The sequence below is a fragment of the Leptopilina boulardi genome, unplaced genomic scaffold (genome assembly GCF_019393585.1).
Source record: "Leptopilina boulardi isolate dan_hultmark-lab unplaced genomic scaffold, ZJU_Lbou_2.1 LbouV2_223, whole genome shotgun sequence".
Taxonomy (NCBI): Eukaryota; Metazoa; Arthropoda; class Insecta; order Hymenoptera; family Figitidae; genus Leptopilina; species Leptopilina boulardi.
Genome location: NW_026137778.1, coordinates 1,654,825 through 1,669,442, shown reverse-complemented (window position 1 = coordinate 1,669,442; position 14,618 = coordinate 1,654,825). Strand labels below are relative to the sequence as shown.

General features: G+C 26.8%; 1 long non-coding RNA gene across 1 annotated transcript in view; it reads left to right on the top strand.

Annotated features, from left to right (window-relative positions):
* Positions 1-8,676: 8,676 nt before the first annotated feature.
* The window catches only part of LOC127279721 (uncharacterized), a 45,838-nt gene continuing 39,896 nt past the window's right edge, over positions 8,677-14,618 (top strand). Inside the window, exon 1 of the long non-coding RNA XR_007842679.1 lies at positions 8,677-9,092. This is a non-coding gene — a long non-coding RNA (uncharacterized LOC127279721). The remainder of the gene's footprint in view (positions 9,093-14,618) is intronic.

The window sequence follows — 14,618 nt, the reverse complement described above, 5'->3', positions numbered from 1 at the left end:
TATTAAATTCATAAAATATGTAATAATTTCTATATAATTAGTTTTGTACACAAATTCAACTGCTAATAGCGAGCAAAAGTCAAAGTTCTACAAAAATAAAGTCATAACACTCGATGCCGCCAGCGTACATTATACTTGTAAGCATCCTTCAAAGTACTTTTCTGCACTAGTGCATGTATACTACCAAAACACATTTTCCCATACTAGATCACGTGGGAGGTTCCCACATACCCTTAAGATGTTAGTTTATTTATAGAATGTTACTACATGTTTCTTACAAGATTTATGAAAAGTATTAAAAAAATTTTTGTGCAACACCTTAAAGAAAAGCATTACTTTACATGCTTGTAAAGAAGGCGCAAAACATTACTTTGCTGCACTAGTGCAGCATTACTAGTGCAGCAAAGTAATGTTTCGCGCCTTCTTTACAAGCATGTAAAGTAATGCTTTTCTTTAAGGTGTTGCACAAAAATTTTTTTAATACTTTTCATAAATCTTGTAAGAAACATGTAGTAACATTCTATAAATAAACTAACATCTTAAGGGTATGTGGGAACCTCCCACGTGATCTAGTATGGGAAAATGTGTTTTGGTAGTATACATCTTACTCTAAAATGAAAAAAGATTTTTGTCTACAATTTTTGAGGGATGATAGATTAGGGTACAAGGAATCTTGCTGTTCTCCGAAAAATACATAATTTTGCGTTAAATTATTAAAAAATAAAGTTTAAAAAGTGTAATTTTTAAACAAAAATGAAAAGAAACATGGCAAACACAGACGTTTCTTGAGTGTGTCAGTGCTCCAGTAAACAGCGCCAATTCGAGCAAGTGGCCGCTGAATGAACACATTATTTTACTATTTATTGCTTTATTTTTATTATTTTTGCGTTAAGTTGTAGTAAATGAGTAGAACAGCGAGATTCCTTGTACCAAACAAAATCATTTCTCCATAATTTTAACCGGGAATTATTTTTTATTTCCGAGAAAGTTTCAAACCACAAAAAAACGTCCTTTGCCTACATATACCCTTAACTGTAAAAGGCCTCGAAACATTATCAAAAATGTTTATGTTCTATATTTTAATCAGACATAACTCCAAATCTTAGTTTTAAACATCTAATGTTCTATCTAGAGATTTTTTTTCTGTTCTACAGTCGTGGTCCGATTTCTTACATTGTATACGAATTTCAAGATGAGAAATATAGTCAAGGTATTACTTATTTATGTATGAGAAGCAACGACATACAGTTAAAAATAAAAAGTGAACTCTGAAGCAACCAGGCTTGAAAAAGATGTGACCATTAGGTATAGGAGTGACTTTCCTTCTTCCCTTTTGTGGTACATGAGGCGTGGGAGAATCGTGCGTCTAAAGCTCAGAAGGATAAGGTGACTTGGCAGGAAGCAATTAATTTCAAGATTCATTCTAATCGGTCTTTGCTTATTTCGGATGTTTTGCAACAGAATGACAGTATCTTACAGGTGCGGTAGATTATTTTATATATATCCTTAACTACGATTAAAATAAAACTTAGATTCATTATACTTCAAATTAAATGTCCACTTGTAACAAATTCTATACACAGCATCATTTATTTAAATTTTCAATTGCTAATTTCATACTATTTTATATAGGTACTATATATCTGCAAAAAAGACACTATGTTTGTTATTATCTAGGACATTTTACCAATTGTTGATTTAGGTTGGCTCTTGATGCTTCCTGGACCAATTAACTAAGATCATTATCTCAAAAAATCCTCGTGCGAACAAGATATAGAAGCGAGATAAGGCACGCCCAGGACCATTCGTAATGCTGTGTCTTATATTATAGAGAAGATCGTTATGAACCGTTAAAACGTGCGCTGAGGATGCTTTTAAGAATCTTCGACCTCAAAGACAAGTCAATCGTCACTTTCCCAATGACGAAGGATTTTTCATCTTCCTCCAATAAAGTTATAAGAAGATGAAGAAATTTCCGGCTAAAGGGTGAGAGAGCAATCCTATATAATAGTATATTAATGGTGCATGGTTTTTTAAGTGATTCTTTTTTTGTCTATAATTACATATAAATGTATATTTTTTTTAAATTGCCAATTTGAAAAAAAGAGTCAAACTTTTTATAAATAGTAAGAAATAGTTTTTTAAAAAAATTAATCATTATCGAGTTCAAAGATGGAAAATATTTGAGCAGTTATTACTTGAATAGGGTTGTGAGCATACATATAGGGCGGGTCGCATTCCCATGACAACCGTTAACTTCCTTCCTGATGAGACTCGCACTGTACAAGAACTATTACTGTATGAATTTGTTCGAGACAGAGATTTTAAACCACATTCTTTAAAAAAAAAAAAAATATTAAGTTTTCTACACTGTAATCTTAAGTATCAAATATAAATAATCTTACACTATCAAAAAAATTTGGAATTTGTTTAAATTTACTTGGTAGGTATTTTAGAATTTTTTTTATACCTAAATTCACTATGTAATATTCTTAAAATTAAAATTATATTCTTATAGTATTTAGTATTATACTAAGTACCAAGAATATATTTTAATTTTAAGAATATTACATAGTGAATTTAAGTATAAAAAAAGATTTTACAGATTTTTAAATAAAACTTTTTTTTTAAATAATAATAATTTTGGCAGATTTAATGTTGAAATTTTCAGAAATAATTGAATTTCAAAGGATTTTGTTAATTTTCAGACAATAATTAAATTTTGCAGAACTAAAAATAATTTATCAAATAATATAAAGATAACATTTTTTATAAGTAATTGAATTTTCAAAGATTTACAATTTAGATTTTTGAAATTAATTGAACTTTAAGTGATTTTTAATTTTAATTTTTACAATTAATTTTTAATAGTTAGTAATTTTTAATAATTAAAGGAGGAGGGCCCCTAAGGCCTATATTTCGCCCCTTTGGGATTTTAATTTAAATGGTTGAAAACTTTTTCTTATAGTAGAAAAAGTAATTTTTCATTGATTTTAGGTGAAACGGGGGTGTTTTGGTCAAATTAACCCTTAGATTTTAGGGTTTTTTTTCAAAAAGAGTGTCAAAAAACATGCAAAAAACATTTTCCAAATGTTGAGCAATTGGCTTGAAAATCGTTGCTCGGGGGTTTTCGGGGTCGCTGATTACGAATCCGACGTTAGTTTTTCAAAATTCAAAATGGCGGATCCAAAATGGCTGACATATTTTCGAAAAATTCATTGGATTTGCCTGAAACTCGTGACTCGGGGGTTTTCGGAGTCGCTGATTACGAATCCGAGGTCAGTTTTTCAAAATTCAAAATGGCGGATGTAACATGGCGGACAAATATTTAAAATCACTGAAAACTACTTACTTCAGACGATTATTATAAGTTTTTTCAAAAGTTGTCCGCCATATTGGATCCGCCATTTTGAATTTTGAAAAACTGACCTCGGATTCGTAATCAGCGCCTCCGAAAACCCCCGAGTCACGAGTTTCAGGCAAATCCAATGAATTTTTCGAAAATATGTCAGCCATTTTGGATCCGCCATTTTGAATTTTGAAAAACTAACGTCGGATTCGTAATCAGCGACCCCGAAAACCCCTGAGCAACGATTTTCAAGCCAATTGCTCAACATTTGGAAAATGTTTTTTGCATGTTTTTTGACACTCTTTTTGAAAAAAAAACCCTAAAATCTAAGGGTTAATTTGACCAAAACACCCCCGTTTCACCTAAAATCAATGAAAAATTACTTTTTCTACTATAAGAAAAAGTTTTCAACCATTTAAATTAAAATCCCAAGGGGGCGAAATATATGCCTTAGGGGCCCTCCTCCTTTTTGTTGATTTCACTAAAAAATTTATTAACAATTGCAGACAAAAATACAATAATTTGAAAACTTTTTAAGCGAAAAATGGTTTCAGATAGTTCAATTTACAAAGAATATTATAAAAATCAATAAAAATAATTGAATTTCAGGAGAGTTATAATTGAAATTATTAAATTTTAAAAAATTTCAGATGGACAATTTTAGAAATAATTCAATTTTAGAAGGTTTTAAATTGAAATTTTTGAAAATAATTGAATTTTAAAAGATTGATAATTAAATTTTCGAAGAATTAAAAAATCATTAGAAATAATTGAAATTTTTTGCAAATAATTAAATTTCAAGTGATTTTGAATTAAAAATTTTTGGTAATTTTATTACAATATTATTACAATATTTTTTTATAATTTGTTGATTAATAAAAACTACAAGAAATATTTTTTAGGCAAAAAATTATAGAATTTTTCATTTTTAAAAATTATTTCTTTAAAAATCGTTAATTTTATTTGCTAATTTTTTTAATATTATAAACAATTTTTAATATTATTAAAGTTTTAATTAAAAAATAGTTTAATATAATTGAATTTGTGAAGAATTTCGTTTGAATTATTGAAAATAATTAATTTAGTAGGTAAAGAATTTTAGTTAAAAATTTGTTAAATAATTGAAATAAAGAAGATTTGAACATTGTATACTAAAAAAAAATATTTTGTTAAAAAATATAAAAAAAAGTAGAAAAAGTCGCATTTTATTAAAATAAGTCGAAAAAAGTCGTATAATCCGATGCCTGGTAGCGTGTACGTTATACTCAATTTGAGCTCAGATTTTTTCTGTGTTATAAATTATGTTATATTTTGGTAATTTCTATCATTAATGTTGATAATATTAAAGTCTCTTTTATTTGTCTCCTTCAGATTTTTTTCCAGTTAAAGAAATATTTCTGAGAATTTATAAAAATCCTGAATTAGTTAAAAAAAAAAATTGCTATGTAATTAAATTTTGAAAAATATATAATATTAATATTATATATAAAAGGAGGAGAAAACTATATCGTATACTTTTATCAATAACAATTTCTATAGCTATTACGTACTTGTTTCAGCATCAAATTAACAACCGCATCTTGTCTCGCAGTTTTCCTTCCGAGTGCCGGAGCAGAGGAGAATTTTCATGGAAGTGCGAGGACCAAGTTGAGTCTCCTCTACTGTCTCGTCTCTTGCAAATGTATCGTAAATTGTCGTTGCGAAGTGCTTAATGCAGGAGATGAGGAGAAAGAGAAAATATACTCTTAGCAGAGGGAGAAGAGCCATTTCATGGTGCCCGATCACATTAGAATTCACGACTTCATGACGTCAGAAACGACGTAAAATCGTCATAGTTAAGTTACATAGCCCTAATGGCGCCATAATTCCAGGACAATCGACTGTAAAGATCTTCAGATTCACGCTTCGTTCATGTCATTTTAACATTTCTTCTTCCATTTATTTTGGTCCTTCCTGTTCGACCGAGATCATCACAAAATGGAACAGAAAGAGAAAGATGATGGCTATATAGAAACTAAAGTGCTGATGCTATATACTCTATATATATATTTTTGCATCATGTGCAAACAATTTTCGAATAAAAGAAAAAGTTATATGCAAGGTGCGAGAGAATGAATTTAGAAATCGAAAAAAGTAACGAAAAAATCTGTTAGTGCCATCTTTTTTATCACTAAAAATTATGTAAGAAAATGTATTTGCCAAAATCTAAATCGCAGAGATTCGCATTTTGAAAATAACGTAAGAAAACTCAAACTTTTTGATAGTTTTAGAACTTTATTGGAACATGTGATCAATATGGTATATTAATATGCTGAATTCAACCCTAAAGATGTGTAATATTACTTCAAACATAAGAAAAGTAAAAAAATTATACATTTATAATATAATAAAAACTTTGCTTTTCAGATGACAAATTTTACAAATATAAAGAAATTGTTAGAAAATTATAATTATATTAAATGCAATTTTTTGTACATTAAGTCTGAAAAATAAAATTTGTTTCATTATTGTTAAATTATAAAAAAAAAATGTTGTTCATTGTTTTCATACGATACATTTTTAAATCAGTATAAAAAACTTTTCTCAAAGTGCGTTGTAAAATTTTAAACGATATATCTTAAAAATTTTTAACCGTATCTTCTATTTAAAATTTATTTCATTTAATTAACTAAATCTATAATAAATAAGGATAAAATGTCATTTAAAGTTGAAAGTATATATAAGCTCAAATGATATTTTAAAATATAATATAAAATAAAAATTTGTTTTATAATATACAATGCAACTGTTAATTTGTGTGCGCTAATTGTAGGGGTGTAAGTTTTTGGAGACGTCCGTTCCAACTGTAGCATAATGGTCTTAACAGGGTTGCCCTCAAATCATTGGAATGGTGTGAGGCAAATGATGTCCGACCACGCGGAAGTAATGCGGTAATCAAAGGCCCTCGTCTTCTCTTTGCTCAAATTCTATTCTTTTCGTGCAATATGTACTCCAATCATGAACTCTGTTGACTCCTGAGTTATAATAGATGTCACGTTCTTTTTTTTTTTTAATACTGAGATCAATAAATAATCAGTATTTTGGTAAACTAAAAAATCGTTTTCTCCGTGTAGATATCAAAAATAAATTTTAATAATTCCTGTACAGGAATTTATAAAAAATAATTTGTTTAGATAATATTTCAAAATTAAACTGAGACAAATTTTCAAAAAATTTTTAATTTGTAGATTTAAAAAAAAATATGAAAGTTACTTTTTAAAAAAAAATTTCAAGTCTGATTTATGTAAATTCAGAATTTTATCAAAGTTTGAAGTTGAAATGGTTAAAAAAAGTTTCAGTTATACTTTAAAAATAAAATACTTTATAGGTAAAATTGATCAAAAATTATTTGAATTGAAATAATTAATTAATATTATTGTAAATTATTAATTTACATATTTAAGATTTTTTTAAATAATTGTATTTCAAGAGATTTTAAATTGGAATTTATGTAAAATTAAATTGCTAAAGATTTTTGTTTACAAATTACAGAAAATAATTGAATACTAAAAAAAATCAATTAAATAATTAACAAATATTTTACTCTCTAAATCTGAATTATTAAAAATGTTTACTAATTTAAATTAGTGACTCACTTTTTGCTTATGAATTAGTAAAATTTTACTAATTATTAGTAACTTTTACTAACAATTAGTAAAATTTAAGAGAGACTCAGTTTTTGCTTCAGAATTAGTTAAATTTTACTAATTGTTAGTAAAAGTTACTAATAATTAGTAAAATTTTACTAATTCAGATTTAGAGAGTAAATAATTGAATTTTAGAAGAACTTCTTTAAAATTATTGTTTATATAATATATGATCTTTAAAATTATTAAAATTAATAATTAACCTGTCGATAGAATTTTAAATAAGAATTTAAGTAAAGCTACATCCCAGATTTTTAGTATTAATCACATTTCGGTCGATTCTCAATTGAAAATTTTATAAATACGAATTGTTAAAGACTTTTATTTAAAAAAAAATTTAGGCAATAATTTAATTTTATAAAAATTTTAATTGGAAATTTTTTTAATGATTGCATTTTTGAATAATTTTATTAAAATTATTAAAAATAATTAATTTCGCAGAATTTTAAGATTCAAATTTTCAAAATAATTGAATTTTGGAAGAGCTACAGTTTGTACTAAAAAAAAGTCATATAGGTATTTTCTTTTTAATTTAATAAATTAATTAATTTTTATAATTTTATTTTGCAAAATAAATCGAAAGTCAACTTTTTATTAAAATAAATCGAAAAAAATCACATTTTTCAAAAAAAAAGTACAATTCGAGACCTGCCTCTATTGTATCACTTTTTTATTGAAACATCGATGAAGATATTATAATATAAGATATACATACACTTCAGTTTCAATAACTAATAATATGAAATTTTGAGCAAAAATATGGAAAATAAAGTATTGTAAGAAGGCTTTTACTTTTTATATATAGTATTATATTTTACACTTAACAATTTACGTGTATACTTTTCATACGGAACGCGAGTACTGTTCAACTCGTAATTTTCAATTCAGAAAAGTTATTCGAGCGTCTTTTGAACACACGTGAATCTAGCGCAGGCGACTGTATAATCGTTCGGCTGGACCCTTCGAACAATATTCAAGTTACATGCGTATTCAGTTATAAAGTGTAGGGAAATTGTACAAAAATGATGGTCAGTGACTAAAAAATCATCATCATTTAACTATTATGAGTATCTCAGTCCAGTTTACCGATTATTTTAAGATATATATCTTTTCATTTCGTTTACGCCTAAATAATTGAAAGATAATTACATTTTTTGAAAATATAAACTTAATTTTTAATTCTTGTCCAATTTATAAACCGGTTGAGTCTCAATTTATCCTAAAATATAGAAATTTCTTATTACCAATAAAAATGAACCTTGACATTTAGGATACCTGGAAAATTATTTTTCAAGTCGAAATATCACTTTACCTTGAGAATTTCTGTTCGGATTTAGAATTAGAAGTTTCAACAAACATTGGAACTGTAGCCAATAGTTATCTCCTGAGGTTCGGCAATTACTTGTGTTTTGGTACCAAAACTAGTCTCTTCAAATTCTGAGAAGTTAATCACCTGTTTGGACCATTACCAATTTCTAGAGCGCAGGTATCTTTGAAACAAAAACGTCTCCTTGTACTTCGCGGAAGATCTTTCTCGAGACATTTATATTTTTGAGATGAAAAGTATGTATATAAATTTCTTGACAGTCGCATAATTTGTCGCACAACCAATGGGAATAAACGGAAACGCAATCGCAAATACAAGCCAATCCTGCTTTCTACCCGTCCACCCGCTATCTCCCTTTATCTCTTTTTAGTTCTCTATAATTCTCTTTCGTGCTCTCTCCCTCACTTTTGCCCTGACGGTCTCGGTAATGACAATCATTACCGGGAATGATTGCAGCGGCGGGTCCGCCAGTGCCAGTCTGCCATTGGGGGATGGAAACCACCTTATAGTCTCTTCGGTCCTCGATGAGAACGGATTGTCACATACTGTCAGTGTTTCGTGTTTCCTGGTTGTTTGTGATGTGTTTGATAAATATCAAATTTTTACAAAAATTATTGTCTCGGTATGAGAGTTTTATATATAAATCCTCTTTGCCGTCGGTGATTCCTTACGAGTCCAAAAGCGCGGCATTTCTTCATACACTTCATCTTATGATGAATCCATCTTCACAGTAAGTTTTTTTTTGCATTTTCAAATGTAATTATATTTCGAATTATGATAAGATGAGAATTCTGTTTCTAACAAGATAAATTTTCATTGGTTCGAAAAAATTTTAATTTTGATTTCTAAACTCATTTACAATGGGGAAAATAGTATTGAATGAAGAAAACCCATTTACTCTCTAAATCTGAATTAGTAAAAGTGTTTACCAATTTGAATTAGTGACTCACTTTTTGCTTATGAATTAGTAAAATTTTACTTATTATTAGTAACTTTGACTAACAATTAGTAAAATTTAACTAATTCTAAAGAAAAAAGTGAGTCACTAATTTAAATTAGTAAACATTTTTACTAATTCAGATTTAGAGAGTACATGTATGTATTTGATTCAGCATTTTCTTGATTTAAGAAAATTTTACTTACCTACATTTTTTCTTGGGTAATTTTTATGATAAGATATAGAAAAAAAAATTAATGCTTTGTTGAATCTAATTCCTATATAATTTTTAGAAATAAATAACAATTTACCTGTCAATAAATTGTAACTATATTATATCTTATATCAAACATTTTGCAAAGTTCATATTATTTGAAATGATTATTAATTAAATAGACAATAATAAGGAAAATGTTATTGATATTATTCATTATAATTTTGATGTACGCACGTAGAAAAAAATATATATTATTTATTTATTAAGATACTAATTAATTTTCATATATAAACATTTATTTCTAAACATTATACTTAGATTTTTCAATTAGAATTTAATATTACATAAAATTTTAGTCTGTTTGTTGCTATTTTGAAAAATGAATATGCGTGATTCTCTCAAAAAAGGACAGATCACGCTTTCATGGTAATTTGTTTAAAAATAATAAAATTGATTGAAATTATTAAATGTTCTGTAAGCCATACGTTAAGATTGAACTATTTTCAATCGGATTACTAAAGAAAAATTCAAAAAAAGGCCAAATAGGAAACTCAAATATTGAATAAAATCTGTTGCTACGGAGGAGAGTTTTAACACAATAATTTAGTTATTGGACCTTTTTTTAAAATTTTCATTAGTGATACGATTGAAAATTGTTAAATCTTATCGTATGGCTGGCAGAATTTTTATTAATTGAAATTAATTTTATTATTTTTGAACAAAAAAACCGTTTAAAAACGTTCACGGGTGATTTGTCCTTTTTGAGAAAATCAACCATATATCTAAAGGAATTATAAAAATAAATGTTATAATCTTTTTGTTTGCAACAACTAAATTTTGGTTGAACCAATCAAATTTCTATACTAGTTATATAACCAAACTTTTTTGTTGAATCAACCAAAAGTTTATTTGGTTCACTGAAAAAAATTTATCCGAAATCTTCAACTACCTTTGGGTAGTTAAGTGAAAAGAAGTTAAAAATTAGTAGTACAATTAACTTAAAAATGTAGTTAGAATTTAAAACTAACTACAAAATCTTATTATATCAACTACATTCTTAGTTATTTTAACTACTTTTTAGTAGTTAATACAACTTTTAAAATTGAGTTGAGGACCTATTGTACTATACAGGGTAGTTAAAAAGTAGTCAAATCTACTACTTATTTTTTTGAGTGTTCAATCAAATTATTTCTTTGTTCGAAAAATTTATTAAAATAAACAAAACGTTCATTTAAATCAAATAAATATTTATTTGAATCAAACACATTTTGTTTGAAATAACCAATAGATTGTGTTAATATTAAAAAAAATGGTATATATTATTTTGTTGAAATAAAACTTTTACAATGTTGTTAACTATTTTTCTTGTAAAATACTGAATGGATTGATAGCTAATATTTTATGGAGAAGTCTAAAATAAGTTAGGGAACTGATGTTATGTAAGAAAATTATGACATTTTTGTTGAATTAATTATTATAAAACGGCTCTTCCAACTTTTCATTTCTTCAGAAGTGATGACACAGAAAAAAATAGATTCCAATAATAATCGGCTACTTACACGGAGAAAAATGGAAAAACGAATAAAGTAACTTTTATACAATACTTTAAAAGTAAAACCGGAACTGTCTGCAGTTTCTGAGAATTTTTGGCAATTTCTACTCCAAAAATAGTAAAAATTATTTAATTATTTAATTATTTAATTTTACTATTTCTGGAGTAAAAATTAACATAAATGCGCAGAAACTGCGGACAGTTCGGGTTATACTTTTAAAGTATAGTAAAAGTTACTTTATTCGTTTTTCTATATTTTTCTCAGTGCAACTCTATTGTCAATGATAAATATTTATTTGTATAAAAAATAATTATTTACTCTTTTCTTTAATTTCTTTCTAATTATAACATTTTAACAACATATAATCACAGAAAAAACGCTGGGTAAATTTTGTTGCGGGTAATTTTAACCAATGCTAATTCACATAGACGGTGGCGCCCTCAACTAGGATAAAATTTGTTGCAGGTTATTTTTATACCGATTTTGGGGTAAAAATTCTACTTTTTTTTCATGTGATTTTATAATCTTTAGATATATTTCTGCTAACATATTTTTTTTATATTTTCTTTCAGAATCTTTATATTTAAATGATATTTTAAAGCGGTTTTTCAAAATGCTCTAAATTTTTCTCGAATATATTTTTTAATTGAGAAAAATAAAAAACTTATAAGAGAATCAAAATAAAGGTCGTTGAAACATTTAATTGACTCAAATACACTGAAAAAAAAATTTATTTGATTCAAATACTCGATTACTTGACTAGTATCAAATAAATATTTATTTGTATCAAATAATTATTATTTGAGTCAATTAAATGGTATTTGTTTCAAATACAGAAATTATTGGTTCAAATACAATTTATTTAATTCAAATAAAAATTATTTAGTATAAGTAAATATTAATTTAATAAGTATAGTCAAGTAATCGAGTATTTGAATCAAATAAATTTTTTTTCAGTGTAATAATTATTTGATACAAATAAATATTTAATTGATAATAGTCAAGTAATACCGAGTGAATCAAATAAATTTTTTTTTCAGTGATACTGTTATTTATTATGATAATCTTTTTCTCAAGAAAATCTATACTAACATATAGTAATTTCAAAAAATTTCGTCTAAGGTATAAGATTACAAGTTTTTATAACAAGTTTATTACATATTTTTGCTCATTTAAAATCTCGTTCACGATAAAAAAGAAAAATTTTCCTCTAACATAAACAGCACCTTAAACATTATATAGTAATAAAAATGTGTTATTTAAATCTTCGACAATTATACAAATACAGAGATTTCTATAAGCATTAATATACGCAAAAAAAAGAGCATTTTACACAGCATTTTCTTTTTTTTCTATTTACACAATATAAATAATTTAATGCAAAATATTCGTGACTTAATATGGTCAGAAGTTGCGTTTGCGTATAAAATATTGAGATAATGGAGTTTTACACAAGAAAGTCAAAAGGTGGAACAACAAAAATCCAGTCAATTTTTACGGATAATCTCGTGTTTAAAAGAGCGAGTTCTGCGTTTTAAGAGTCAGATGACGAGGTTTCCTAGAAAACTTATAACACAGCGTTATTTCACGGGGCAGTAGTAATGTTTCCCCGAGAGGTTTCTTCTTATGCCATGGAAAATATAATGATGGCGAGCGCGTTCGGCCAGGACTCGCGTTTGAAACCAGCGATAAGGAGTCTAATGCTGCCATAATGATAGCCCTGACTCTGACTATGGCTGCTATATAGAACTAACCATAAAAAGTATGCGAATATATGTATATGTGTACTTGAGGCTGTATATATATGTATATACAAGAGTTATAAGGTAACCAAGTCTTGGCACCACTACGTGCCTTGCACCAAGTCCGTACAAGGTACCACTTCAGCCACCATTTTGTTCCATAGGAATAGGAAATTTGATATTTTGCATGGAAATTCAAATAAAAATGCTAAAAGAAAAAATTTCAATATTTTTAACTTTTTTAATTAGAAATAATATAGTTTAAGATTAATTTAAGTTATCAATTTTATTGTTATTTTTTTATTAATATTTTAAAGATTATAATTAATTGAGTATCGATTTGGCGCGCAGCAATAGCAGACGTTTCACAATAAATAAAATACAAAAAAGAAAACAAACATTGTTTAAGGGTCAGTCCACTGACTTTCGTCTAATAGTGGTTGCGACCAAATTTTAAAAAAATCTAGTTTTAATATATGTGAAACTCGATGATTCCCTGAGTTCATTAACCATAATATTATGGTAAAAATTTTATTTCCTTTAAAAATATTAAATATCAAAAGTAGGAGGTTCACAATGTGATTTTGTAACCTTAAATTTTTCAATTTTTTTAAAAACGCTATTAGGGTCAGTCGGGGTAAATCCGAACGGGGGGTAAATCCGAACGCTAATTATTTCAGCTTAATTAAAATTTTTAAAAATAAGTTCGATATGAGAATTTTTACCTCAGATCCTCTTGAAGAGATTTTAAGTATTATCCCATTTTTTGTTTGTTAATTAGCAACAGCATAAACAAAGATAACAAGTATTGCAAAAAAGATTGAAAATCAAAGATGACACTCTTTCAGTATTTTGTCTCGTATTTGAAGAAAAAGAAGCTAAAAATTCATTTTATTATTTATAATTGTTTGTTATGAATACTAGAACAGAAACTATATTTGATTTTTGCCTTCTGTAAAATTTTATTAATAATATCAGACCGTTCGTATTTACCCAAGAAAATTGGAAAACTGGGGTAAATCCGAACGGTATTTTTAATAATTTTTTTTTACATCAAAGCCACACAAAATTGTTTTTATTTGATTACACTATTATTTTAACATTATAAAAGTACATAGAAAAAAGTTTTTCTTTCTATACGTATCCTCGTTAGTAATTAATAAGCAGAAACTTAATCTCTGTTCTCTCGAAGGAGTGTTTCAATTTTTTTGCCAAATGGTTTGTTGAAAAAAGTTTTTCAGGATCTTAATAAAATTTGGTATTCTACGGTTTTTGGGGTCGCTAATTACCAATTTGAAGTCAGTTTTTCAAAATTCAAAATGGCGGACGAGAATTAAAAAATTCATTGGATTCGCTCGAAAATTGTTACTCGGGGGGTTTCAGGGTTAGCAAATTTGATCATTTTTAAAAATAAGTTTTAGGAAAGTACGCCATTTTGAATTTAAAAAATTTGACTTTTATTTTTGTATTTACATTCAATCACTCCAAAATACTTTCTGTACCAAGTTTTGCAAAAATCCGTTATGATTTGATAAAGTTATTGAAGGTTTTAATTGTGTAATGCATTTTAATTTTTAACCTGTTTGATTTTTGTATTTATATATGATGCATTATTACATAATAGGTTTATTATCGTATTTTTTTTGAGTTTTTATATAAGTTTAACAATTGCAATACTTTAAATTTATTTTCCCTAAGATTTTTCTGAAATACAGTGGCGTTCGTATTTACCCCCATATTTTAGGAAAGTTGCAAAGTATCGAGGTAAATACGAACGCTAAGTTTCCTGCGATTGTAATTTATCAAA